General features: G+C 35.7%; 3 long non-coding RNA genes across 3 annotated transcripts; 1 reads left to right on the top strand and 2 right to left on the bottom strand.

Annotated features, from left to right (window-relative positions):
* Positions 1-601: 601 nt before the first annotated feature.
* LOC113340114 lies at positions 602-1,118 on the bottom strand. The gene is made up of 3 exons (XR_003355337.1): positions 1,048-1,118; positions 847-948; positions 602-698 (listed from the first exon to the last, which is right to left on the bottom strand). It is a non-coding gene; the product is annotated as an uncharacterized LOC113340114 (long non-coding RNA).
* Positions 1,119-3,029: 1,911 nt separating this feature from the next.
* On the bottom strand, positions 3,030-3,397 carry LOC113340117. The gene is made up of 3 exons (XR_003355339.1): positions 3,378-3,397; positions 3,214-3,284; positions 3,030-3,105 (listed from the first exon to the last, which is right to left on the bottom strand). It is a non-coding gene; the product is annotated as an uncharacterized LOC113340117 (long non-coding RNA).
* Positions 3,398-19,398: 16,001 nt separating this feature from the next.
* On the top strand, positions 19,399-22,583 carry LOC113340121. The gene is made up of 3 exons (XR_003355351.1): positions 19,399-19,515; positions 20,561-20,660; positions 21,708-22,583. It is a non-coding gene; the product is annotated as an uncharacterized LOC113340121 (long non-coding RNA).
* The last annotated feature ends 3,951 nt before the right edge of the window (positions 22,584-26,534 follow it).

A 26,534-nucleotide genomic window follows, 5' to 3' on the forward strand; every position in this document is an offset into this window, starting at 1 on the left:
ATTGTTACAATAACTAATAGTAACAGTTAACCTTATTTTAGAATTGCGACACGTGGCTCATTTGTCACAATTAATATAACATATTTAATTATTCAAACTTGGCAACAATTAGGTGATGACACGTGTCTGACACCGCCAGGTAGGCAACTATTAAGCTCTGCCACGTGTCACTTTTTTTACGGTTACAGCAACACATATAAGTGTTGCCTACTTTTTGCAACAATTTCCCAATGGACACCTATCGTGTTTTTGTCACAATTACTGTAACGTTTAAACTGTGATAACAGCATTAATGTGATGAAACGTGTTGTTTTTCTTCACAGTTTTGGTCACAGTTAACCCTGTGACAATTATTTCAATTACAATTAAAAAAAATGGATAGTCCAGGTCATTATCATGGACCTGGCCTTCCAGTTTACAGGCCTGCACAATTAAATCAGAAACACAGGCCTGCAATACAACAACTAAACCTGAAACACAGGCCTGCAATACAATAACTGACCGGAAACACAGGCCTGCAAACTATCCGCAATTTACAATTCAATTAGAAAAAATCATTCTATTCATTATGAACAAAGAAACAAATATGATGGCCATTAAGAAAACAAACTTCCTAGGCACCAAAAAGTAAGTGTCTGAACAAACTAATAGACACCCAAACCTATTGCGGTTCTCAACTGTGAATTGTACCGAATGCCCTACACAGATAAACAAAATAACAAAATCAGTATGAGAACAAATGCAGAAACAACTGACCAACTAGCTGACAACCAATATATGGACATCACAAAGATTTAAGTAAAAAAATTAAATTCAAAGATAGTACAAGAATCGCATGAAACTGACCTAGTAGAGATTTGTTTGACTTGCCTCCACTTGCAGGGGTCTTTCCTCCCTTGGGGTAAGGAGTACCTTGACGAACAGCACCACCTTTCTTGCCATCAGCACCTGCAAAAACGTGGACAGTTACAGATGATTAGAACAAATAGGAAAATGGCAGCAACATAACAATCCAACGAAGCAAGCCAAATGAAAAAACATTTTCACCTAACTTCTGAGGAGTTTCTACTTTAACATTTTTGTCCAAGAGTGGGCTTATTGTTAGCAACTTCATCAAGTCTCTTCTTTCCCTATAAGAAACACATAAAGTTATAGTTGGTCAGCAGTGGCAAATACAGAGAACTCTTACTCAAGCTAATCATGAAAATACTAAAAACGACGACATTTTTAGCAAAAAGTAAACCACAAGGTTGGACAATGCCTGAAAAGCAAGGGGTGAGGACAAAACAAATTATGAGACATGATCAACAACAAAGCAAATTTTGAGAATATTAAAGCACTCACTCTTAACGCCACTTTATGTAGAGATGATGAGCGCATATAGGCTTTCATGAGCTTGAATATCATTGTAGTTACTAATCCAAGGATGACCTTCCAAGAGAAATATAATTAGGATCACAAAGAAAGAAATTCAGCAGTCTTTTTAAAAAGATGAGAATATTAACTTAATGCCTCAGCAGCCATCACTCGTTTATGTGGGTCTTTATTCAATAGACGCTTGACAAAATGCTTGGCTTCAGAAGATAAAGAAGGCCAAGGAGGTTCATCGAGTCCGCCCTGAAGGCCCGAAAAATCTCGGACTCTGTGCGAGCCAAGAACGGACAACTTCCACATAAAAGTATATATGATATCACACCAATACTCCACACATCAGCCTCTGTATTGTAAGATCTATGTAGAACTTCAGATGCAACATAATATGCACTTCCAACGATGTCATTAAGCCTTTTATCTGCATCGTGTCAGATAAAATAGAAGTTAGAAAGACGCCTAATTTTACTTCTGAATAATATGGTCAGCACCCAAGAGAGTAAAAAATCACCTGGTTTCACAAAATCGGACAAGCCAAAATCAATGGCCTCCAATTGCGAGTTTTCATCAACAAAAAATTCTGATTCAATCAAACCACTACACTTGGTTAGCAATATAAAAAAGTAAAAGAAAAAGAATGTTAAGAGAAATAACTCGTGTGTTTGGTAGGATAACTTGGTTTCCATGCCAATCTAGCATGTTTTCCATGTGGTAAAAACATTATAATCCTTCCTGGGCAACACTAACAAGGATTATCTACTAAAGGCAAGTAAAGAGTAATATAATAGTTTCCATGTGTTAATGCTTTACTCCTCTTACAGACACACAATAGCAGATCCATTGCACTAACCACAGCATGCCACTGCAAGAGTGCGCTATTAGCATATCATTGCACTAAACCACTCTGGGCATTTTTGGTCACCTTGTAAGCACACAAATACGAAGTGAAAGAAAACAAACTTACTTAGTAACATCTATGGTGCAACATCATGTCCTGTTTCATCCACACCTGATTCAAATTACAGAAGCACAAGATGTTAGTTAACATATGCATATTTACAATCCAGCTGGACAATAACGATTGGTGTTATCTTTCAAAGGAGACCCGGTAATCATAAACCAAATAAGCGCTCTATCTGTTCTTTATTTCTTCAACTTATCGTCCAGATATTCCCCAAAGTTATGTTCTAACACTGCAAACTACTCCTTCAGATAAAAGAGTTCATCTACAGTCAATTTCTTGGACAATGCCAAAAAAGCAAGGGTAGTGGACAAACCAAATTATGAGACATGATGAATAATAAAGCAAATTTCGAGAATATTAAAGTACTCACTCTTAACGTAACTTTATATAGATATGATGAGCGCATACAGGATTTCATGAGCCTGAATATTAGAATATCAGTAGGTACTGTTATATCATTGTAGTTTTGAAATCCAAGGATGACCTGCCAAAAAAAATATAATTAGGAATGCAACTTCTTTCTTAAAACAAATAACCTAATCAAGTTAAAACCAACAAGTCCCAAGACTAAACCACAGCCTGCAAGATTATCATGCAACACCAACATCGCAGCCCTACCATTACTGAAGTAAATAAAGAATGAAATAAGAATTTTACCCTTTTTCTGTACTTTCAGGATTTTTCTCTACTTAATGTGCAGTTCTGTTGGTCTTCTGTTCAAGATTGTCTTTTGTTTCCACACCTCAATTTCCTTAAAGTACGAGGCCAAACTGCAGAAGAGAAAAGTAACACACAATTAAACCAATCAACAAAAAACAAATTTTCAATTGAAAACTAAAACCCAGAAAAATAAAACCCACTTATTAAACTAACCTCACCTCAGATCTTTCAATTAAAACAGATTACTCTTTTTTCTCATCAGCACCACCACACCATCATCACCAGAACCCTGAATGGAATTCAATCACATTTATCTTAACATGATATGGTAGCATGGATTTTGAGAAAATAAAACGCTAATTAATCAAATGTACCATATCACCTCAAAACCCAAGAGTCATTTGCAGCATTTAATGCCAATTCCAAGAGCTGGATCACCCAAAACAAAAACAAAAAACAAACATTTCAGAGGCCAAATACAAATAAATTTGAAAGACTTATGCAATCAAAGAAATAAACCTCTAATTGTTCCTGCTTCTCAGCTTTCGACTAATCTACTCAATATCTGAAAAAATCACAAACCAAAATCATTATAAATCCCACAAATTTCAGATTCGAATGATGAAATACTGTTAAGACAAACACAAATATAATAACCTAACTCAAAACTGAGATCATAAAACTGAAATTAAAACCAAACCCATGATTTAAACTCCATGAAATCAAATGAAGAAACATAAAAATTGCGAATCCTTGATTTGTTTTCTCAACAAATATGAGAAGATCCAACAAACCTCAGAAGAGATCCTCAGAAGAGATATAGAGAAGAAATTTATCTTGATGGGAGAATCGAACGGAAAATTGAGATACTCTCTGATGACAAAACCAATTACCAGATCCACTCATAAACGCATCAAAATCACTAAATAAAACCTCAGAATAAAGTGATCAGGGACGAAGAAACGAGAGGAAAGGGAGGTGAGAGGCTGAGATGCAGAGGAGAGGAGAATGAAAAAGAGATAAGGTTGATTGATATTCTCTTTCTTCTAGAGATATGTGGACTATAAGAAAACCTACCTCGAGTAACTAATCAAGGAGATGTGAGGACGCGATTTCTTATTTGTGCGTTTCACACAAGTACCTTAACTCAGTTATTGTGTGGTATAGCCAGACGATAATTCCCTATAACACCGATGTAATTGGTCCAAGAATATCTAATGGTTAGCTTCTTGCCATGTGTCAAAAGCAAAATTTATGAACGGTTCTCTGGTTTCAATAATAAGTGGAGCACCATGTGATATCGCTTAAAGCTTTGGGAAGTATAAGAAATGAGTAGTAAGAATGAAAAATATATTTGGAAATCATTAAGACAAATACGAGTTCCGAAATATACAAAAAATATTTAGAAATAATTAGACCTGAGTTTCTCGTTCGGATGAACTGAAGACGAAATATATCAGATTGGAAAATCACAGGTTCAAAGATTGCTAGAGTTAGACCTGAGTTTCTCGTTCGGATGAACTGAAGACGAAATATATCAGATTGGAAAATCACAGGTTCTAAGATTGCTAGAGTTAGACCTGAGTTTCTCGTTCGGATGAACTGAAAACGAAATATATTAGATTACTAGAGTTAGACCTGAGTTTCTCGTTCAAATGAACTGAAGACGAAATATATCAGATTGGAAAATCACAGGTTCAAAGATTGCTAGAGTTAGACCTGAGTTTCTCGTTCGGATGAACTGAAGACGAAATATAACAGATTACTAGAGTTAGACCTGAGTTTCTCGTTCGGATGAACTGGAGATGTAATAAATCAGAATTGAACATCACATGTTCAAAGATTACTAGAGTTAGACCTGAGTTTCTCGTTCGGATGAACTGGAGACGAAATATATCAGAATTGAACATCACAGGTTCAAAGATTGCTAGAGTTAGACCTGAGTTTCTCATTCGGATGAACTGGAGACGAAATATATCAGATTCGAACATCACAGGTTCAAAGATTGCTATAGTTAGACCTGAGTTTCCCGTTCGGATGAATTGAAGACGAATATATCATATTCCAACATCACAGGTTCAAAGATTGCTAGAGTTAGACCTGAGTTTCTCGTTCGAATGAACTGAAGACGAAATATATCAGATTGGAAAATCACAGGTTCAAAGATTGCTAGAGTTAGACCTGAGTTTCTCGTTCGGATGAACTGGAGACGAAATATATCATATTCGAACATCACAGGTTCAAAGATTGCTAGAGTTAGACATGAGTTTCTCGTTCGGATAAACTGGAGACGAAATATATCAGATTCGAACATCACAGGTTCAAAGATTGCTAGAGTTAGACCTGAGTTTCCCGTTCGGATGAATTGAAGACGAATATATCATATTCCAACATCACAGGTTCAAAGATTGCTAAAGTTAGACCTGAGTTTCTCGTTCGGATGAACTGAAGACGAAATATATCAGATTGGAAAATCACAGGTTCAAAGATTGCTAGAGTTAGACCTGAGTTTCTCGTTCGGATGAACTGAAGACGAAATACATCGGATTACTAGAGTTATACCTGAGTTTCTCGTTCAGATGAACTGAAGACGAAATATATCAGATTGGAAAATCACAGGTTCAAAGATTGCTAGAGTTAGACCTGAGTTTCTCGTTCGGATGAACTGAAGACGAAATATAACAGATTACTAGAGTTAGACCTGAGTTTCTCGTTCGGATGAACTGGAGACGGAATATATCAGAATTGAACATCACAGGTTCAAAGATTACTAGAGTTAGACCTATGTTTCTCATTCGGATAAACTGGAGACGAAATATATCAGAATTGAACATCACAGGTTCAAAGATTACTAGAGTTAGACCTAAGTTTCTCGTTTGGATGAACTGAAAACGAAATATATCAGAATTGAACATCACAGGTTCAAAGATTACTAGAGTTAGACCTAAGTTTCTCGTTCGGATGAACTGGAGACGAAATATATCAGAATTGAACATCACAGGTTCAAAGATTGCTAGAGTTAGACCTGAGTTTCTCGTTCGGATGAACTGAAGACGAAATATATCAGATTACTAGAGTTAGACCTGTGTTTCTCGTTCGGATGAACTAGAGACGAAATATATCAGAATTGAACATCACAGGTTCAAAGATTACTAGAGTTAGAACTAAGTTTCTCGTTCGGATGAACTGAAGACGAAATATATCAGATTGGAAAATCACAGGTTCAAAGATTGCTAGAGTTAGACCTGAGTTTCTCGTTCGGATGAACTGAAGACGAAATATATCAGATTACTAGAGTTAGGCCTGAGTTTCTCGTTCAGATGAACTGAAGACGAAATATATCAGATTCGAACATCACAATTTCAAAGATTAATAGAGTTAGACTTGAGTTTCCCGTTCGGATGAACTGAAGACGAAATATATCAGATTACTAGAGTTAGACCTGAGTTTCTCGTTCGGATGAACTGAAGACGAAATATATCAGATAAAATAACCATATTACCCTTATCGGAAATAAGTAAAGTAAATAGTACGAACAGTGAAAATGACCATATTACCCTTACTAAAAATTAGTGCAATAACTATCATTGAGATAATGACAATGACCATACTACCCTTATTGGAAATAATTGCAATAAATATCACACAGACGGTGAAAATGACTAAACTACCCTTACTGGAAATTAGTGAAATAAATATTATGGAGACTGTGAAAATGACCAGACTACCCTTATCAAAAATAAGTAAAGTAAATATTACAGACTGTAAAAATGACTATTTTATCCTTACTAGAAATAAGTGCAATAAATATTATGGAGAGTATCAAAATGACCAGACTATCCTTATCGGAAATAAGTAAAGTGAATATTATAGACAGTGAAAATGACCATACTACCCTTACTGGAAATAAGTGCAACAAATATTATGGAGACTGTGAAAATGACCAGACCACCGTTATCGGATATGAGTGAAGTAAATATTACAGTCTGTTAAAATGATCATTTTACCCTTAGAAGAAATAAGTCCAATAAATGTTATGGAGACTGTCAAAATGACCAAACTACCCTTATTGGAAATAAGTGCAATAAATATCACACAGACGGTGAAAATGACCATACTGCCCTTATTGGAAATTAGTGAAATAAATATCATGGAGACTGTGAAAATGACCAGACTACCCTTATCAAAAATAAGTAAAGTAAATATTACAGACTGTGAAAATGACTATTTTACCCTTACTGGAAATAAGTGCAATAAATATTATGGAGACTGTCAAAATGACCAGACTATCCTTATCGCAAAAAAGTAAAGTGAATATTACAGACAGTGAAAATGACCATACTACCCTTACTGGACATAAGTTCAATAAATATTATGGAGACTGTGAAAATGATCAGACCACCGTTATCGGATATGAGTAAAGTAAATATTACAGTCTGCTAAAATGACCATTTTACATAAGGGGAAATAAAGGCAATAAATGTTATGGAGACTGTCAAAATGACCAAACTACCCTTATTGGAAATAAGTGCAACAAATATCACACAGACGGTGAAAATGACCATACTGCCCTTTTTGGAAATTAGTGAAATAAATATCATGGAGACTGTGAAAATGACCAGACTACCCTTATCCAAAATAAGTAATGTAAATATTACAGACTGTGAAAATGACTATTTAACCCTTACTGGAAATAAGTGCAATAAATATTATGGAGACTGTCAAAATGACTAGACTATCCTTATCGGAAATAAGTAAAGTGAATAATATATACATGCTGCTGCTGCTGCTGCCATTGAAGAACCTGAAGAACACGAAGAACAGACTCGCAGAGTCCGTCGTTCTTCAGCAGTCTTATTTCAAAACCAACTGTCGTTGTTTTACAGCAGTTGGTGCTACTATCGTTGTTTTTAAGACCCTTCCACTTTGTAACAGTGACGCTGTAACATTTATACAGCGTTGCAAACTTCTTTTTACACCATTTTCATCAATAAAAACACATTATTAAGCCATGAATACATCTTATGATCATGTTTTTGGGATGAGGAGCTAAACCCAATCCAAGGGGTGACAGAGGAAGCCATTCTCGCAATAATTATGTGGTAATCTCTATTTTATTAATTTATGCAATATTTTTATATGATTAATTGCATTGATAAAAATGATTTAAATGGTTTTTATTAATCAACTGTGTTTTCCCTTGATAATGCATGCTTAGTTTTAGACTCTTGATGCATTATACTTGTGATTAACATTTGATATTTTGGAAAATCTGCTCTTGGCAATTTTTAGAATCAACCCAATTATTTAAATTGCATAGTAAAAAAATATTAGATCACATAAGTATTGTTGATTGGTGGAATCTTAACCCCTATTTCTCCATAAATTTTTACTTCAGTTTGCTATTTTTCCTAAATTTTATTTAAATCTAGAAATTTTGTTACCTTCACAAGTCTGAAAAGACCCCTTTTTACCACTATTACTACAATCACTATTTGAAAAACCATCAAATGGGTACCCATTACCCGGATCCGGTAACGGACCCGGTATATTAGGGTCCGGTTCCGGGTCCTAAAGTTGGACCCATTATCTACTTAGGACCCGGCGGGTAATTACCCGATTGGACCCGAATTTAAACGGGTCCAAACGGGTAATACCCATTGGGTACCCGCGGGTATCGGGTACCCGTTTATTCATTCTTTTATTCATGTTTTTAGCAAAATTATAAGTATTTTTTCTAGTTTTAGCTTTGAAATTTTACTCATTTAAATTCTTTCTCTTACATTTAATCTTTATTTAGTACATTCATAAGAAATAATAAATTACTTAAATCCAAGCTAAAAAGAGATATATATTAAGTTTTTGAGATTTTTTAAATAGTTTTCTTTAGACCCAATGGGGTTCCGGGTACCCGGGTATTTAAACGGGTCCGGTTCTGGGTTCACAAATTTAGGAACCGGACTCGACTTTTATAAGTAGGGTCCGGGTCTAGTGATACCCGGGAGGACCCGGACCCGTTGACACCCCTAGATATCAGTAAAGTAAATATTATAGTCTGTGAAAATGACCATTTTACCCTTAGGGGAAATAAATGCAATTAATGTTATGGAGAATGTGAAAATGACCAGACTACACTTATCGAAAATAAGTAAAGTAAATATCACTGACAATGAAAATGACCAAATTACCCTTACTAGAAATTAGTGAAATAAATATCACGGTGACAAAGAAAATGACCAGACTACCCTTATGGGAAATAAGCTAAGTAGATATTATAGACTGTGCAAATGACCATTTTACCCTTACTGGAAAAGGACCATTATATCCTTACGGCCGTAAGGGTAAAACGGTCATTTTCACAGTCTCCGTAATATTTACTGCACTAATTTCCAATAAGGGTAATATGGTCATTTTCATAATCTGTAATATTTACTTTACTTATTTACGATAAGGATAGTCTAGTCATTTTCACAGTCTCCATAATATTTATTGCACTAATTTCCATTAAGGGTAATATGGTCATTTTCACAGTTTGTAATATTTACTTTACGTATTTCCGACAAGGGTTGTATAGTCATTTCACAGTCTTCATAACATTTATTGCACTTATTTCCACTAAGGTAAAATGATCATTTTCACAGACTATAATATTTACTTTACTTATTTTTGATAAGGGGCAGTTCAGTCATTTTTATAGTCTCCATGATATTTGTTGCAATAATTTCTTGTAAGGGTAATATGGTCATTTTCACAGTCTGAAATATTAACTTTACTTATTTTTAATAAGGGTAGTCTGGTCATTTTCACAGTATTGCACTAATTTCCATTAAGGGTAATATGGTCATTTTCATAGTTTGTAATATTTACTTTACTTATTTCTGATAAGGATAGTCTGGTCATTTCCCCGTCTCCATAATATTTATTTCACTAATTTCTAATAAGGGCAGTATGGTCATTTTCACCATCTGTGTGATATTTATTGCACTTATTTCCAATAAGGGTAGTTTGGTCATTTTGACAGTCTCCATAACATTTATTGCACTTATTTCCCCAAGGGTAAAATGGTTATTTTAGCAGACTGTAATATTTACTTTACTCATATCCGATAACGGTGGTCTGGTCATTTTCATAGTTTGTAATATTTACTTTACTTATTTCCGATAAGGGTAGTTTGGTCATTTTCACAGTCTCCATAACATTTATTACCTTATTTCCAGTAAGGGTAAAATGGTCATTTTTAGAGGCTATAATGTTTACTTGACTTATTTTTGATAAGGGTAGTTTGGTCATTTTATAGTCTCCATGATGTTTATTGCATTAATTTCTAGTAAGGGTAATATTGTCATTTTCACAGTCTGAAATATTAACTTTACTTATTTTTAATAAGGGTAGTCTGGTCATTTTCACACCCCCAATAATATTTATTGCACTAATTTCCAGTAAGGGTAATATGGTCATTTTCACAGTATGTAATATTTACTTTACTTATTTCCAATAAGGGTAGTTTGGTCATTTTCACAATCTCCATAATATTATTGCATATGTTTCCAATAAGGGTAAAGTGGTCATTTTCATAGTCTATATATTTACTTTACTTATTTTTGATAAGGGTAGTTTGGTAATTTTCAGTCTGTAATATTTACTTTACTTATTTTTGATAAGGGTTGTTTGGTCATTTTTATAGTCCCCATGATATTTATTGCATTTATTTCCAGTAAGGCTAATATGGTCATTTTCACAGTCTGTAATATTTACTTTACTTATTTCTGATAAGGGTAGTCTGGTCATTTTCATAGTCTCCAGAATATTTATGACACTTATTTCCAGTAAGGGTAAAATAGCCATTTTCATAGTATGTAATATTTACTTTACTTATTTCCGATAAGGGTAGTGTGGTCATTTTCACAGACTCCACGATATTTAATGCACTTATTGCTAGTAAGGGTAATATAGTCATTTTCATAGTCTGCATGATATTTATTGCACTTATTTCTAGTAAGGGTAATATGGTCATTTTCATAGTAAGGGTAATATGGTTGTTTTCAAATGTGTAATATTTCCTTTACTTATTTCCAGTAAGGGTAAAATGGTCATTTTCACAGACTGTAATATTTTCTTTACTTATTTCTTATCGTGTCGTTCACTCTCTACTTGATTGTGACTCACCCTTTTGTTTTGTTTTGTTTTCCACAGAGGTTGAGGTAAGCTTGAGGTAGTAAGTTTTCTTAAGCTTGATGCATTAAGCTTTAGAGTCAATGTGAGTACATCACTTTGTGTTCATGTATATTCATATATATCTGGGTAGGTTTAGGGATAAAGAATTCTATCTTTTCTTACTGTTGCAGTTTCTTATTGTCTCGGTTTGTAAAAAAATGTTACCTTCCTTTCTTAATTTTTTTGTTTGTAAAAAGAGTATTATAATTAATAAGTGTGGGTCATGTTAAATGGTTTCATGCCTCATATCTTGTATTCCACATTTTTGGTTAATCGGTTTATGTAAATGAATTTTTTTTGTTATATATAATAATAACATGAATTTTACTCTTGTTTACAAACTGGTTTTCAATCCGCGTATCTCAAATGGAAGCTCGGAAAATTTTGAACTTGTCAGTTGGCCGAAATCCACAGCCGACTGAAATGGAAAAAAAATATTCGGGCCTTCACAGTTGGTATCAGAGCATACATTTCGATTTCCTTTAGGTTTTTCTTTGTTTTTACACAAGTGTTTTCCGCAGTTTTACTCTGTTTTGTTTGGAAATTTGGGAATTGAAACATTGATTTCATTACATGGTTTTGAAAAAGTTTAAAGTATCTATTTATTTTATAAAATTTTAGAAAAATAACTAGATACCATAATATGTATATCATTGGGTTGTTAGTAATGAGTAGTTATTAACAAGGTTAACCTTTTTCAAGTTTGTTTTGTTGGTTTTGGTTAGTGCGAATTCAGCGTTTTCTGCTTCATCTAAGAAGAAGAAGGGTCTCAATAAAGGAACTGGTATTCTAGAACCGAAAAGTCTAACTAATTTATGGAATTGATCTGGAAACATCGCAATTTCGAAGAGACAACTTGGGAGCTTGAATCCGAGATTCGAGAGAAATATCTTGAGTTACTAGGAGGCAAGATTCGTGAGTTGATGGTATTTTTACAATGATATTGTAGTAGTAGGTTCGTTAAGACTTGTGAAAGCAGATTTTTTAGACTTAAATTTTTATAAATGAAAATAACAAACTCAAAATAAAAAGTGTTGTGAAAATTATGGAGAGACTGGGGGTAAGATTCCACCAATTTTCTCATTAATGTGGTTTATAAATCAATTCTAAACAATATAGCTCATATGATAAAGTTTTGTTGACTCTAATTCATTTCTTAAGGTAGATTTCGAAAGTAATGGATGTAAAATGAAAGCATGGGACATCAAAACGTCTAAGCTAAGTATGGCCCATCAATTGTAATCACAACCATTCAATGAAACTCATAAATCAATTGAATAACAATGCAAATAGTCGTAAAAATAACTAATATAATTACCACATTTGTGAAAGTTGGCTTCCTTCGTCGCCCAGAGGATGGGTTTAACTCATTTTCATGGAAACACGCTCAAAATTCATGTTTATTGCTCAAAGGGTGTTTACAAAGATGAAAAAGGAGAAATAATGATTCAACCGGGTTTGTAACACTTACTACAAACCGAACTGTGAGAGAGTAGTTAGAGAAGATGAAGATGAAAAACATGGAAAATTAAAAAAAAATTCACTAATCTTGAGTATTCAAGTGATGATTCAATTGATGATAGCTCATATGAATCTTCATCTCCTTCCTCTCCTAGAGTATTTGTTAATCTTCACAATGTTCCGGATATGAGTTATTTCTTAGATGGTGATTGTATTATTCCCCAAACTCAATATCAAGATGAAAACGATGGATTTTACCAACCAAAACCGGAGGAAGAGTATTTGGTTACCCAAGTATGCTCCAAACTTAGATAATGTTGGTTGAATTGCTCCAAATTTTCAAATAAAATGTAAATTTGGGCTTGTTCGGTTACCTTATGTGAATAACAGGTATAGGTAACCAAATACATCTGAAAGTGTAGTTCGGTTACTTTATCCAAACATGCAGGTTACCGAACTCGCTATTAATGAATTTTTTTAGAAGTTCGGTTAACATACATGCTACCGAACTTTGTTTATAGGATTTCCAGAGTAATGTTCGGTTTGTCCGAAATGTTGCCGAACTTTAGGAACTAGAAGTTTTGGCTGTTCGCAACCAGTAACTATCCAAACGTTACGTAAAATAAGATTTGACTTAGTGTACAACGTTCAGTTGGTTCGCAAACTGAATATGAACTAACTATCTAACTGAACTATACATAATATAAGATTATACTAAGTTTAACAAGTTCGATCGGTTGGAAAACTTGAACTCAACAACATAACTAACCGAACTTAGCAAACAAAAAAAAATCAAAAGTTTCAGAGTGATATTCGGTTACCTATTTAAAAATGGAAGGTAACCAAACTTTGTACTTGTTATTTGTTCGGTTACATGTCAACTTGCTTTATAAATCGAACCTTGAGTTCGGTTATCGCGATAAAATTATCTTGTTACCGAACTTGTTTGTGATTGCAATTGATGTTGTTCCATTTCTTGTAGATTGAATGCCAACCTATACCAATGGATGATCAACCTTCTCCGTTTGGTATGTTGTTCGAAGGTACATCCCATCACTATGTCAATGATTTGATATTTAAAGAACCTATTGATGCAAATAATTGGGCTAGAGCATGCCAAGAAAGCCATGTGCGTATTATTTTTATATGGAAAAGAAAGCAAAACTCGTTTTGAAATGGTTTGTGAGAGAAGTGGAGATCCGAATGTTAGTCACAAGAGGAAGGGTTATGTGTATAAAGGAAAGACGACGAGGAAGAACACAACGTGCTCAAAGAAAATTAAATGCCAGTTCAAGCTAGTATTTAGTAAGTGAAAAAATAGGAATGGATGGGTTATATCTATGGATAAGGTGGTAGGTCATCATAACCACCCTCGTCCGGAGGATCTTGAAGGACATGCAATGGCCACAAGGCTCACTCCTCAAGAAATGGAAAAAATTACTAAGTATAGGAGAATGGGTATTTCACCACTTAATACGCTTCGCTTATTAAATGATGGTAACAAGGATAACGTATCATCTTTATCCATCATTTACAATGCAATTGAGACAATAAAAGAGAATGAATTGAAGGATAGACAAGTAATGCAACAATTTTTTTTTTTTGGGTCAAGAGAAAAGCTAGGCGGTTCAAAAGAAGGTAGTTACGGAAGAAGAAATAACTCATCTCTTCATTGGTCATCCGAAGAATGTTCAATTGTCTCAATGTTTCCATGAAGTTCTTATAATGGATTGCACTTACAAGACTAACAAATACGATATTCCATTATTGAACTTATTGGTCTTACGTCGACGAAGTCACCGTTTATCGTTTCTTTTTGTTTTCTAAAGGACGAGCAAGAACCAAGTTACACTTGGGCGCTACAACAAGTGAAGACGATCTACCGAGATGATGATATCCCCGGGGTTACAGTGACGGACAATGAAGTAGCATTGATAAACACAATAGAGTACGTCTTTCCATTGGCACATAATATGCTTTGTACGTTTCATATATGGTGCAATGTGATGAATATGTGCAATCCTCAACTTTGTCCACCAAAGAGGAAAGCATTTAAAGAGATTTGTAAGCTACCGGAAGATGAACAAGCGAATGCAAAAGAGGAGTTCGATAAATAATACACCAAAATCACTTTAAATGGGTTGCTCTCTCCGGTGAATAGGAGGCATTGACTTGTTCTCTCACCGAATAAGAGTATAATCTAAATCTTGCCAAATTTATCGAACATTGGTCTAGCCCCGAATATCCCGAGGATATTGTAACATATGTGGTGGAGAAATGGTTGGAACCGCACAAAGAGCACTTTGTTTATGCTTTTACCAACTACCATAAACATTTTGGGAATAAAGCGACAAGTTTAGTAGAATCGTCTCACCACCGGTTGAAGAAAAATATTTTTGGATGTGTCGATAATTTTTTGGTTGTGTTTAACGCAATGGAGATTTACTTCAACCGCGATATTAAGAGAATTAAATAGAAGTTTCAAAAAATCCGAATCATGAAGTACAAAAAAATTCTTGAAAAAGGTGGTAACATCAAGAAAATGGAGGACCTTCGGTTTTTCAAGGGACTCCACTATAATATTTCACATGCTTGCATTAAGTGGTTAATGGTTGAGGTGAATTTGATCGACATATGGGGAACCAATACGGACGAGGTGTGTATTTGCAAGATGATGTAGTCTATGGGGCTCCCTTGTCGTCATATGATAGATAAGTATGAACATGGCATAATCCCTGTAAGCGAAATAGATCCACATTGGCAACAATTAAGTTTTGTCCCTCCTCCAAAGGGAGATGTCTGAGAAGAGTTTGGTGACAATGAAATGGGAAGAATCGTTATCGAGATGTAGCGGAACATGAACAAACTCGAAAGGAAAATATTTTGGGATGACATGCGGCCAATCGTTTATCCTCGCACTTCGGAGAATGTGCAAGAACCGAAAAAAAGAAAGGGCAAAGGTACGCCAATAGCCAAAGAAAAAAAAAAGTTAGAGAATATGCAAAGGTGTTGGATAAGAGGAAAAGGAAATGACCCCTTTTACTAGAGATCCTTCGGGGCATGAGCATACCGCGGCGAAGCACCAAGAAGATTCTAAGAAAAGGGTTAGGAATATTATGGAAAAGGGCGAGACAAGTGAACGAGATATGAAGAAAAAAGGACCGATGTTACACTCTCCACCAACCCAACCTACTCGGTCGGAACCGATCTAACCAATTCAACGAGACATTAAGCTAAAGGCTCCAATCTGCCACATCCCAGAAAGGAGTCGACCAGTTGATGATACACCACTTACCGTTGATAAAAGCTACTTGGAAGAGCTACCTCCTTACATTAGAGATTACGTCATATCCACCGATGACGTCCCTCCGGATGGTAATTACGGTTTCCACGTTGTCGTACAATAACTAGGGACTTTCACTAAGGGTGCCAAGCTATATAATGATAATCAAATCACTTATGCCCGTCCAAGGTTGTTGATGAAGCTAAAGGAGAAACCAGAATTTTACCAGACAATGTTGTCCGATGGGGATGCTAGTCTCAATATGCAGTTTTTTAGATATCAAATGCGTCTCCACGGGGGAAATCCAATCACAAGGGATCAATGGATGGGCATGCCGATATGTGGGTACTTAATCTCCGACGCATTCAATTGCGTGGTTCACTATTTATAAAAAGGTGCTAGTTTCACATACACTCCGAAAACAACCATATGTGTCGAGCAACTTAAAGGTAGGAGAATGGTGATTGCGTTGATTAACAACAACCATTTTGTAGGCTCCGGTTAGAAGACAATTGTCCGCTTACGTGGTAAATTTGTGCAGGTAACCGAACTTCAGCTGATTAGGACTGGTTTTGGAACCCCATGGTTCTGTTACATACCAATTTTTTTACAGGTAACCGAACTTATTTGTTCGGTTACCTGCCATTTTTTACCAGGTTACCGAATACCACTTTGGAACTTCTGAATTTTATTTAACTGTGGAGTTCGGTAATATCACAAATTTGCGATCAAACCGAACTTTCAGACAACAATGTTCGGTTGCTTATGGAATTTGGACTACTGACCAAACTAACTTATTGTATCTAAATAATTTTAGTTTAAGGAAACACATATGAGTCTAACAGCCGAACATAATAATACCATAACTAATTGTTGGAAGCACACGAACATAAGAAAACAAACTACCAAATCCGCAATAAAAAAGTCTTCCAAACATAAGAAAACAAACTTCCAAATCCGCAATAAAAAAGTCTTCCAAACATAAGAAACTAAAATACTAATTGTTGCAATCACTCATTGACAACGACCACTACGAGAAACTTTTCTACTCTTGCGTTTAGGATCTTTAGCTTGTCCTTCATCACTAAGAGTGTCATCTCCACTGCTTTGTTGTTCAACCATCCGACTTGAACTTTCCCCTTCTCGGAGACTCCTCTTCACCGGCGTTGGATCAACAATGCTGGGTGAAAAAACATTAGTCAACTGGTTATAGAGGTTTGTTTGTTCTCGAGTGTTCATCGGCTCTCCACTCCGGATTTTTGTCATCATTTTCTTTAACAATTTAGCGCCTGAATTAACCTTTTTGCAATCAAAAGCATAAATAACTATTATTTTTTAATATTTTATAACATTTTGAAAAGCAGAAATAAGAGTAAATATCTTACCGCCGAATTCCATAAGATCAAGGCCTCATCACCACAGGTAGCTAGGCGTATTCTTCATAATTTTCTAAGCCTCTTTCTCCACTGCCTTCGCTTTGGCTTTCTCAGCACGGGCTTGTTGGACTCTGTTTATTACACGAGGATGAGAAAAAATTTCATACCATTCAATATATTCCTCGTCAGCAGCATTTGTTTCATCATACAAATCTTGACACTCTTCAATTGGAATAACATAATTCCCAATGTTGTTCCATTGGTCCACTGATGGAGTAGGTTCGTATTTTGGAAAGAAATTCATTTCGGTTTTCTTAGTTCCCCGCTTCTTCACCTTGAAGTTGAACTTTTTCTCTTGTGGGACACTTTGGACACAAGAATTAAAATTGTCTCAATACTCTTCGAGGATTATACATTACATAACCCCTAGGATAAAACAACGGTCCATTGTAACCCGCTATAGGTGAGAAATCAATAACCTCAACATCTCCCTCTTCTTCATCTTCTTTAAATCTGTATGGATAGGAAACCACATCTTCAACCGTTGCATTATCCAATGTCTCCCTCAACCTCAACACCTTGTCTTTCTTACCCTTGTCTTTTGAGTTCAAAAATTCATATTTACCAGCTGTAGGCTTACCATAAGGCCAAGGAGTGTGAGCATGAGACAATTTCAGTTTAGGAAAGTGGTCGTACACCCAAACATATGAGAAAAACCTACAAATGATACATTCGCAGTATGATTAGTAACACTACACATTCATTCACTTATCAAAAACAAAGTTCAGTTTGTTCGCAAAGAGAAGTTTCAAACACACAAAGGATAATTTAACGGGGTACCTGAACAAGGGTGTATAACCCTCCAAAGAAACAACTCTCAAGCCTCGAAGCTTTTCTGAGCTCCGCTTGAACGAATGAAAGAACCGCAATTCCCCTAATAATAGTTGTTTACCTGATCAAGGGGGTCCAATAGCTGGAGGTAATGGGCATTTACCACGTGACCTGAAGTGTAAGGGAATAAAATGGTTCCTAGTTGATATAACAAATAAGCAGTCACATGATGCTTAATCTTCTCCTGTGTCATCACCAACTTTCCTTGAGAAACCAATTTTCTTGTCTCTCCAAACTCGTCAAACAAGGTTTTCATCTTGATCTTTTTCAACTTCTTCGTGTAGGTGCGATCTTCCTCAAACTCATTATATATACTCATCACCTTCCTTAGGCTCTTTTGCATCTCTTCTAAACTCACACTGTGCCTTGTCAGCGCTCAATCCTAGAAACTTTTCGACCAACTTTTCAAGAATTTCATAACTCATCGAGGGATCGTAGCCATCTCGAACACTTTTTCCCTTAATTGGTAGGCCTGAGATTCTAAAAAAATCATCCGTAGTTATTGCCATATCGCCAAATGGTAGATGAAAGGTATCCGTCTCTGGATAAGTCCTCTCGGAAAATGCAGAAACAGTGACAACATCAAATTTTTGTGCGCATGTTGTATCCCGTTCCATAGTACACAATCAAATACCTCCAACCAAACCTCATCACACTCATTCTCTATACTCCATATCTTGTTATTTTGACGTTTCAAAACACGAACAACATTATGATGGTCCTAAAAAAACAACATCATATCTTATATACTAATATATTAGAAAAATATATGTCAAAATATAATAAAATGACTGAGAAATATTCATGGTTAAGATTCAATACCTTTGTCACAAAGATCTTGGCAACCCATGAGTTTTTGTAGCCAAGCAATACCTCCCCTCCATCTAGGGATGGAAACGGATAATCGATATCCGATATCCATTTCCGAAATCCGACATCCTATAGGATTTAATCCGACATATCGGATATCGTCTATCGGAATCAGACATTCTATCGGATATTTCCTCTTAACGATAACGGTATCGGAATAGGCTGCTTCCGTTAGGTTAATATCCGATATCCTTTAGGCTAGGGGTGTACTTGTAATTTCCTACCACTAGGTATATCTGTCGCCTTTAGGGAGAACCTAATCTTCTCTATTCTCTAGTCTAGTCTATCTACGCGTTTTTCATCCCAAGTTCCCAACCCAGAAGAGAAGAGATTCGAGAAGTTTGAGAAGGAACTGAGTGACCGAGTGTCGACTGAACTACATATATTTGATGAAAGAAGTGTGATAATCAGAGACTCTCAGAGAAGTAAGTCATGAATCTAATCTATTATTTCAAAGTTAGGTTTCATTTTTCCCCCAAATCAAATGCATATTTTGATGTTTAATTTTGATGTTCTTCTAATCTAATCGAAACCCTAAGGAAGTCTTGAATGTTTCTATGTTTAATTTTGAGATTCTGAAAATCAATTTTTTCTAGAGAAAATTAGGGTTACTAAAAAATTATCAAGTTTCTGAATTTTATAAAGATTATAGGAAATTGGTTTCTGAATTCACTAAATCTGGTTTATATGAGAAAAAGGGTCATGGGGTTGCAATTTCTATGATTTTTATTGTGGTTTTGCTGTTTCTAAGTAATGTCTGATAAATTTTGATGATTGTTATTATGGTATTTTAATGTCTGATAAATTTTGATGATTATTATTATGGTATTTTAATGTCTAATAAATTTTGATGATGTCTACCATGATTTTGTTATCTTTGGTTAGTCTTCAGATGTTAATATGATTTCATATTTGTTCTTTATTGAGCAATTGAGCGTAAATTCTTATTGTGCTTCACGTATAGATCCGTCACATGGTCTGTTTTGATAAATGTTTCATTAATAGTCTACGGTCCGGTAACCACTGAATGGCCTATTCGTTTTGCTCAATAAGTCTTCATACGGGAACTTGATTTTGGAAATCAGTCAGAATCCCACTTCCTGCAGCATGAATATCATTGTCATTGCTGCTAGGAGATAACTGGGCGTCTTTATTATCAGGCTTCTACAAGAGCTGCTAAAGCAGAAAAATCACTGATGATTAATATTTTCAATTTTTCTGTTCTGGTTGGTTTTTAGTTCTTGGATTAACCTTTCCTAGTTTGATATTGGGAGTTACTGTCAGAAGGATCCTTTGGACCTTTGGAGTGATAATAGACCAATGTAAGTCTCGGATATAAAAACTTTTCATGGTCCACGTACGGCCTTGTTGTTGTGTATGAATTCGTACATGTACATATGTAAGTCATGTTACTGTTTCGGTCTGCCTGGATTAACTGATGTATGATTTAGACTGAATTTACACTTGAAGAGTTCTATAACATTCTTCACGCTCAGAACTTTATTAACTCCATAATTAGTCCAAGCATTGCTATGCTTAAGTGATTGGCTGCCAGATTTCTTTGATGCAGGTAAATCTTCTTTACTTTTTCCTTCTTTTCCTCCTCTCTGTCCACCAATTATTCATGCTTCTTGCCCATGGAATCTATATCCCAGTGCTATTTAATTGGTACTTGTTTAATCTCATTTTAGAAACTGGACTTGTTTCTTCTCCGTGCACTCAATTTCTGTACAATTATCTAGATTGTGTCTCTGTTCATTATCTGGTTGATATTTGAGAATTGTAGCACACTGAATTCCAATGGCTCGGCCAAGTTTCCACTAGTACATTGTTGTCTGTCTTGAACTTAGAATTCTTAAATCTAGAACTCCTCTTGTTGTGTACAGTCAACCGCAACTATATTTTGAATAGTAGTAGCAGTGTCAGTGTCGTTGTGAGTGTTCGTAAGAGGTTAATGGATATACTTGAGGGCTAGAGACATTATTCATTGGATAATGGATATACTGAATATGTTTTTATGGTTTTCATAGTGATACTTGGTAATATAGAGTAATGGTAGTGCAGCTGATGGCTTATTAAGTGACAAATTATCTTCAGTTTGCATAAAAATGATGGAAAGAGTTAATTTGATAACCAGTTCTACTAAAGTACAATGGCTTAACCAGTTCTACTAAAGTGTTTTATGCAAACTATTAGAACGAACAGAAAGAAGAAATAAGTTCCAATCTTCTTCTTCATTTTATTTCTTGATAATGAATTTTCTGTAATTTCTGACGGTGTGAATACATATATATTTTTCGTGTATGACTAGTAAAACATACGTACTTTATCACTAAAGTCCCTGATGCATGTATGAAACCTCCTAAACTGATTTGTTAATACTTTATAACTGAACCATTTGTTTCGCTATCCTTATGATTCCATGAACTAAACTAAGAGGGATAAATAATATTGGTATGATGGCTTTTGAAGCCAGTATATTATTTAACCAGTTTGCATAAACCATTTTAGTACAATGGCTTTTGAAACCAATATATTATTTATTCTTGTTAATCTTTTCTTCCTTCAGGTCTTAAGTCTGTTAGTCATACTAGTACTTGGTTCATGTTGTTCTCAGAATGTCTGAAAGTCAAAAAGCATCCAATAGAGTTGGAACTTCAAGCAGTCAACCAAATTCCGAACAACCAGAACAAGAAGATCAAAGTGTTGAATATTCAACAATTGCTTCAACAAAACCTTCTTCGAGTAAGAGATTAGCAGAAGTAGCAGATGAAAATCATCCACTTGTTGTTGCTTTATTGAAGAAATTGCGTACAACAAGGTCAGCGTCATGGGATGAATTCACTAGGAGAATTATTGTACAGCCTGTAAAAGGGAAGACGGATGCGGAATAAGGTGTACTTATGGGTGAATGTCATCAGTGTAAAAGGTTAATACCTGCTCAGAGTGAACAAGGAACTACCCACTTGTCTCAACATCTAAAAACCTGCCACGAGAAGCCTGAAAACAAGACAGGCCAGAGGAAGATTAGCACTTCATTTAAAAAAGGAGGTAATAACCAAGTTAAGTTACTTAATTAGAAGTATGATCCTATTGTTATGAGAAATTTCCTTGATAGAATGATTGCTAAGCATGATTACCCTCTTAACATGGTTGATCATTTCTACTTTAGAGAGTTTGTTAAGGCTTTAAAACCTGCTGCTAAAATGCCATGTAGGAATACAAGTAGAGAAGATGTTATGAGGTGTTATGCTAAAATGACAGATGAATTGTTACTACAATCAGAGAATTTGACTTCCAAATGTAGTCTTACAACTGATATGGGGACTGCCAAATACACTAAAGATGGTTATTGTTGTATTAATTTCATTTTATAGATGATGAGTGGAATTTGAAATCCAAAACCTTAGCTTACATTGTAGTGCCATCACCACATACAGGAGATGCTCTCTCAGATTTTATCAAAACTTGCACTTTGGAATGGAACATAGATAGGAAATTTTTCGCTTTGACTGATGATAATGCTCCATCTAATGGTGTTATGATGAGAAATCTTATCACTTGGCTAGATGGTAAGAATTGTTTGTTGCTTGGAGGAAAAATGTTTCACATGAGGTGTAGCAACCACATACTGCATTTGATTGTATTGTATGGCATGAAAGTAGCTGCTGAGTTTATAAAGGCTGTTAGAGATTGTGTTAAATATGTAAAGTCTTCACAAGCTAGGAAAGAAAAGTTTGATACAGCATTGGCACAATGTAGATTGTCTGGAGAAGTTAGTTTAGATGTGGACACAAGGTGGAACTCTGGTAGCTCTCTAAAAGAGTCACAGAAATGATACCTGCAAGTGCACAGGGTCTGTTGTAGTGAGTGTGCAAGGCAGGGTCGAACCACAGAGACTAGGGTGTATAGTTGAAGTTTTTAAGCTAGTTATCTAAATTAACAAGGCAGTAACTAAAGCAATGAGGTAGCAGTGACAGAGAACAAAGAAAGTGAAATTCAGTGGCAGTGAATAAGAAACATTGAAACAAAGATAAACAAACCAAGGCTGTGAGCCAAGGGCAGTGATAAAGAAACAAAGGCAGGTCCTCCAGCTATGTTCTTGTCCCTTGTTAGTTATCAGTCAGCTTCTAGGCTTTCTGAATAACTAGATGACAGTTGCGGTTCAAAGCCGGCTGTTCATCTAAGGGTTGGTCTAGAAAGGAGGCTAAAGGCACTAAGATAATTCTAAACCTTGTAGTAGTTGGGGCTCTCACACTGCAACTACTCGCAGAGAAGCTTGCTTAGTGTTTTAACAACCTAAAAGGATATTCAATCCTAGACAATTCAAGCACAACAAGATCAAAGCATGGATAGGATAAAAACAATTGAAATTTACAACATCATTTAAAATAAAAACTAACCCTTGAGGCACTGGCTATTCCAGTCCTCTTGGGTGAAGCACTGGCTAGTCCAGGCATGCCCAAATTCACAACCCTTAACACCTATTTATACATATAAGCAAAATCCCAAAAATCCCCCAAATCAGCAAAATTAGGGTTTGTAAAAAAATACAATTAAACCCAAAATTGGTTCACCTAACCTACTGATAACAACCCAATCAATCAACACATGCTTCAATTTAGACGTACAATCATGTTTCCCCCAATTATGAAATTAGGGTTTATAAGAAATAGAAATTAGGTTTACCTAATTTGATGGGATGATTCGTTCCCATTTCTTCGACCCATCCTTCCTCTTCTCTTCCTTCTCCATCTCCTGTTCCAACTTCTCCTCTAGCTCGAGCTATTTTATCAATTTCTCTTCTTTCCTGTCTCTGAAACCCTACGAGAGAAATTGGTATGATAGCTGGCAAGAAAGAAGGGGGAAATAGATAGGTATTAGTAGGTGATAGCCATGATGGCTTTTGATGGTGGTTGTGGCAGTTGAGGAAGGTGGTGGTGATGATGGTGGTGCGGCAGGGTATGGTGGTGTTGCAGAGGGTGAGGGAGAAAGAGAAGAAGTCGATGGAAAATGGAGTAGGGAGTGTTTGGTTCGACTGGGGTATAGGTGTTTGGTACTCGGGTGTTGAGCGGGTTTAGCAAATGTTGATGCACAGCGAGGATGAGACGTTGGATGCGAAGATGATGGATCGATCTAACGGCGAGACGGAGGCAGGATCGGAGCGATCGTTGGATGCATAGTACATCAAAACTGACGGCTCAGATTATAGTTAGGTCTTGTGGCGTTTGACAAGAGCTTCAGAGTTTGATGCACTGCGATGAAGCGACCGTTGGATGCATCTGTGGATCCAATCTGACGGCTACGAGTTGAGCTGGGCTTTGGGCTTGGTTTTGGACTTAGGTTAGAGTTTGGGCTTAGACACTTCTGGGCCCACTTCTTCTTTAAGAACAAATTCTTCCTTCCAAGCCCATTTATAGCCTTTGAGTCTTGTGCACAACATTCTTTGCGGCCTTCTTACGGGATTCCTATCGACTTTCCACCACTTTTCTGCTCTTTTCGCTCCGCAACTCATCCAAGCGTTATTTAGAACCTAAAAACGCAAAATTAATTAAGAAAAATATTTATTTTTGAAAACAATGAAAATACAGAATATGGGATAAAATGTAGAATTAATGCACAAAAGATGAGTTAAATGCCAAGAAAAATATATAGAAATATGCACTTTTTAGCACTCATCAAACTCCACTTTCATGATGCTTAAGAATGCAATTAAACTGCAAGAAGGTTTTGAAAGACTTAGTGAGTTTGATTTTGATTTCAATATTCTGCCATCTAGACAGTAGCGGGAACAAGGAATAAAAATTTGTAAATGTTTAGAGTTTTTTAATACTGTTTCAACTCAGTTTGCAGGGATTAAGTATCCAACTACAAATCTGTATTACAATGGGGTTTATGAAATTAACAAATGCATCAACAGTTGGGAAGATAGTGAGTTTTACTATATCAAAGAAATGGGGTCGAAAATGAGAGAAAAGTTTAATGGATATTGGAGTGGTTTTAGATCCAAGGTATAAGGAAAAATGGGTAAGGTACACATATAAAAGAATGTTTGGAGATGATAAAGCTGCAGAACTGTATGCGAAATTCAGAACAGAGTTATTCAAAGTTTTCAATGTATATGAATATCAAAACAGTATTGCAGCTCCTACTTTCTTTCGTAACTCTGTCGCTCGCATGGATGTAAGAAGCTCAGGTGAATCTAGCACAGATTATGCTAGTTTTGTGTTGGAAAATGATGAAGATGATGTTCACAAATCTGAGTTAGAGACATACTTAGCAGAACCAATTCTTCCAACTCTAACAACTCAAGATCAAATGAACTTTGATATATTGGTTTGGTGGAATATGAAAGTACCCAACTCTGGCAAAGATAGCAAGAGATGTATTGGATGTGCCTGTGACCAGTGTGGCATCAGAGTCCATGTTCAGCGATGGTGGAAGGGTCCTAACAACATATAGAACTTCACTAAGTCCAGATTTAGTCCAAGCATTTCTATGCTTAAGTGATTGGCTGCCAGACTTCTTTGATGCAGGTAAATCTTCGTTTCTTTTCCTTTGCTTAGTTCTTTTCCTTTGCTTTTGTTAGGTACCAAAAATCTTATCTATTGTAAACTTCATTACTATCTGATCAGTTTCATGAGTTCTCTTGTGCACTCAAGGGTATCAATTGTATTGCTCTCTGAAACCAAGTTTTTTTTGAATGCAGATATGGAAGTCATCAACTGAAGTTGATGCAACATGAAACCATCAAAGAAGATCTAGCCTGTTTGAATGTAGTTTTTTGTTTGTAGTTGCAGACCCTTTTGTTTGTTTTTTCATGTGTGATGTGATTGAGGTGTTTGTGTGGTTTGTATTTCTTACACCTGAACAAAAAATACTCTATTAAAAAACTTAAAAAAAGCCTAAATTTCAGCATTTGTTTCTGTGGGATCAAAATCGGATTTTAACGGATAAAAATCCGATATCTTAACGTTAACGATATCGGATTGCATTTTTCATATCCGCCGGATGTTATCAGATATCCGATAACCCTTAACCTTAACCTTACATGTTTGTCCAATATCCGGCAGATATTTATCCATTGACAGCCCTACCTCCATCTCTTGGAGTACCATAAGTGGGGTTCTTTTGCGGCAAACACAAATTGTCACCAGGAATGCATGCATATCTAGCACAAGGCTTTTTAGGCATTTTTATAGTGTTTTTTTTAAACTATTTCTACATGTTCCTGTTCTTGTTCCTCTTCATCCGAGTCCTCCTCAGATTAGTCATCTTCATTATCTCCATCATTATCTCCAGCTTCCTCATCTTCTTCACCGTCATCACTGTCATCCTCATTTCCTTCTTCTTTTTCAGCTGGTTCCTCTTCTCCACCTTGATTATGGTCTTGATTTCCCATCTCTTCCATAATATCTTCATTAACTTGTTGGATTACATGGTC

Source organism: Papaver somniferum, chromosome 1 (genome assembly GCF_003573695.1).
Source record: "Papaver somniferum cultivar HN1 chromosome 1, ASM357369v1, whole genome shotgun sequence".
Lineage (NCBI taxonomy): Eukaryota > Viridiplantae > Streptophyta > Magnoliopsida > Ranunculales > Papaveraceae > Papaver > Papaver somniferum.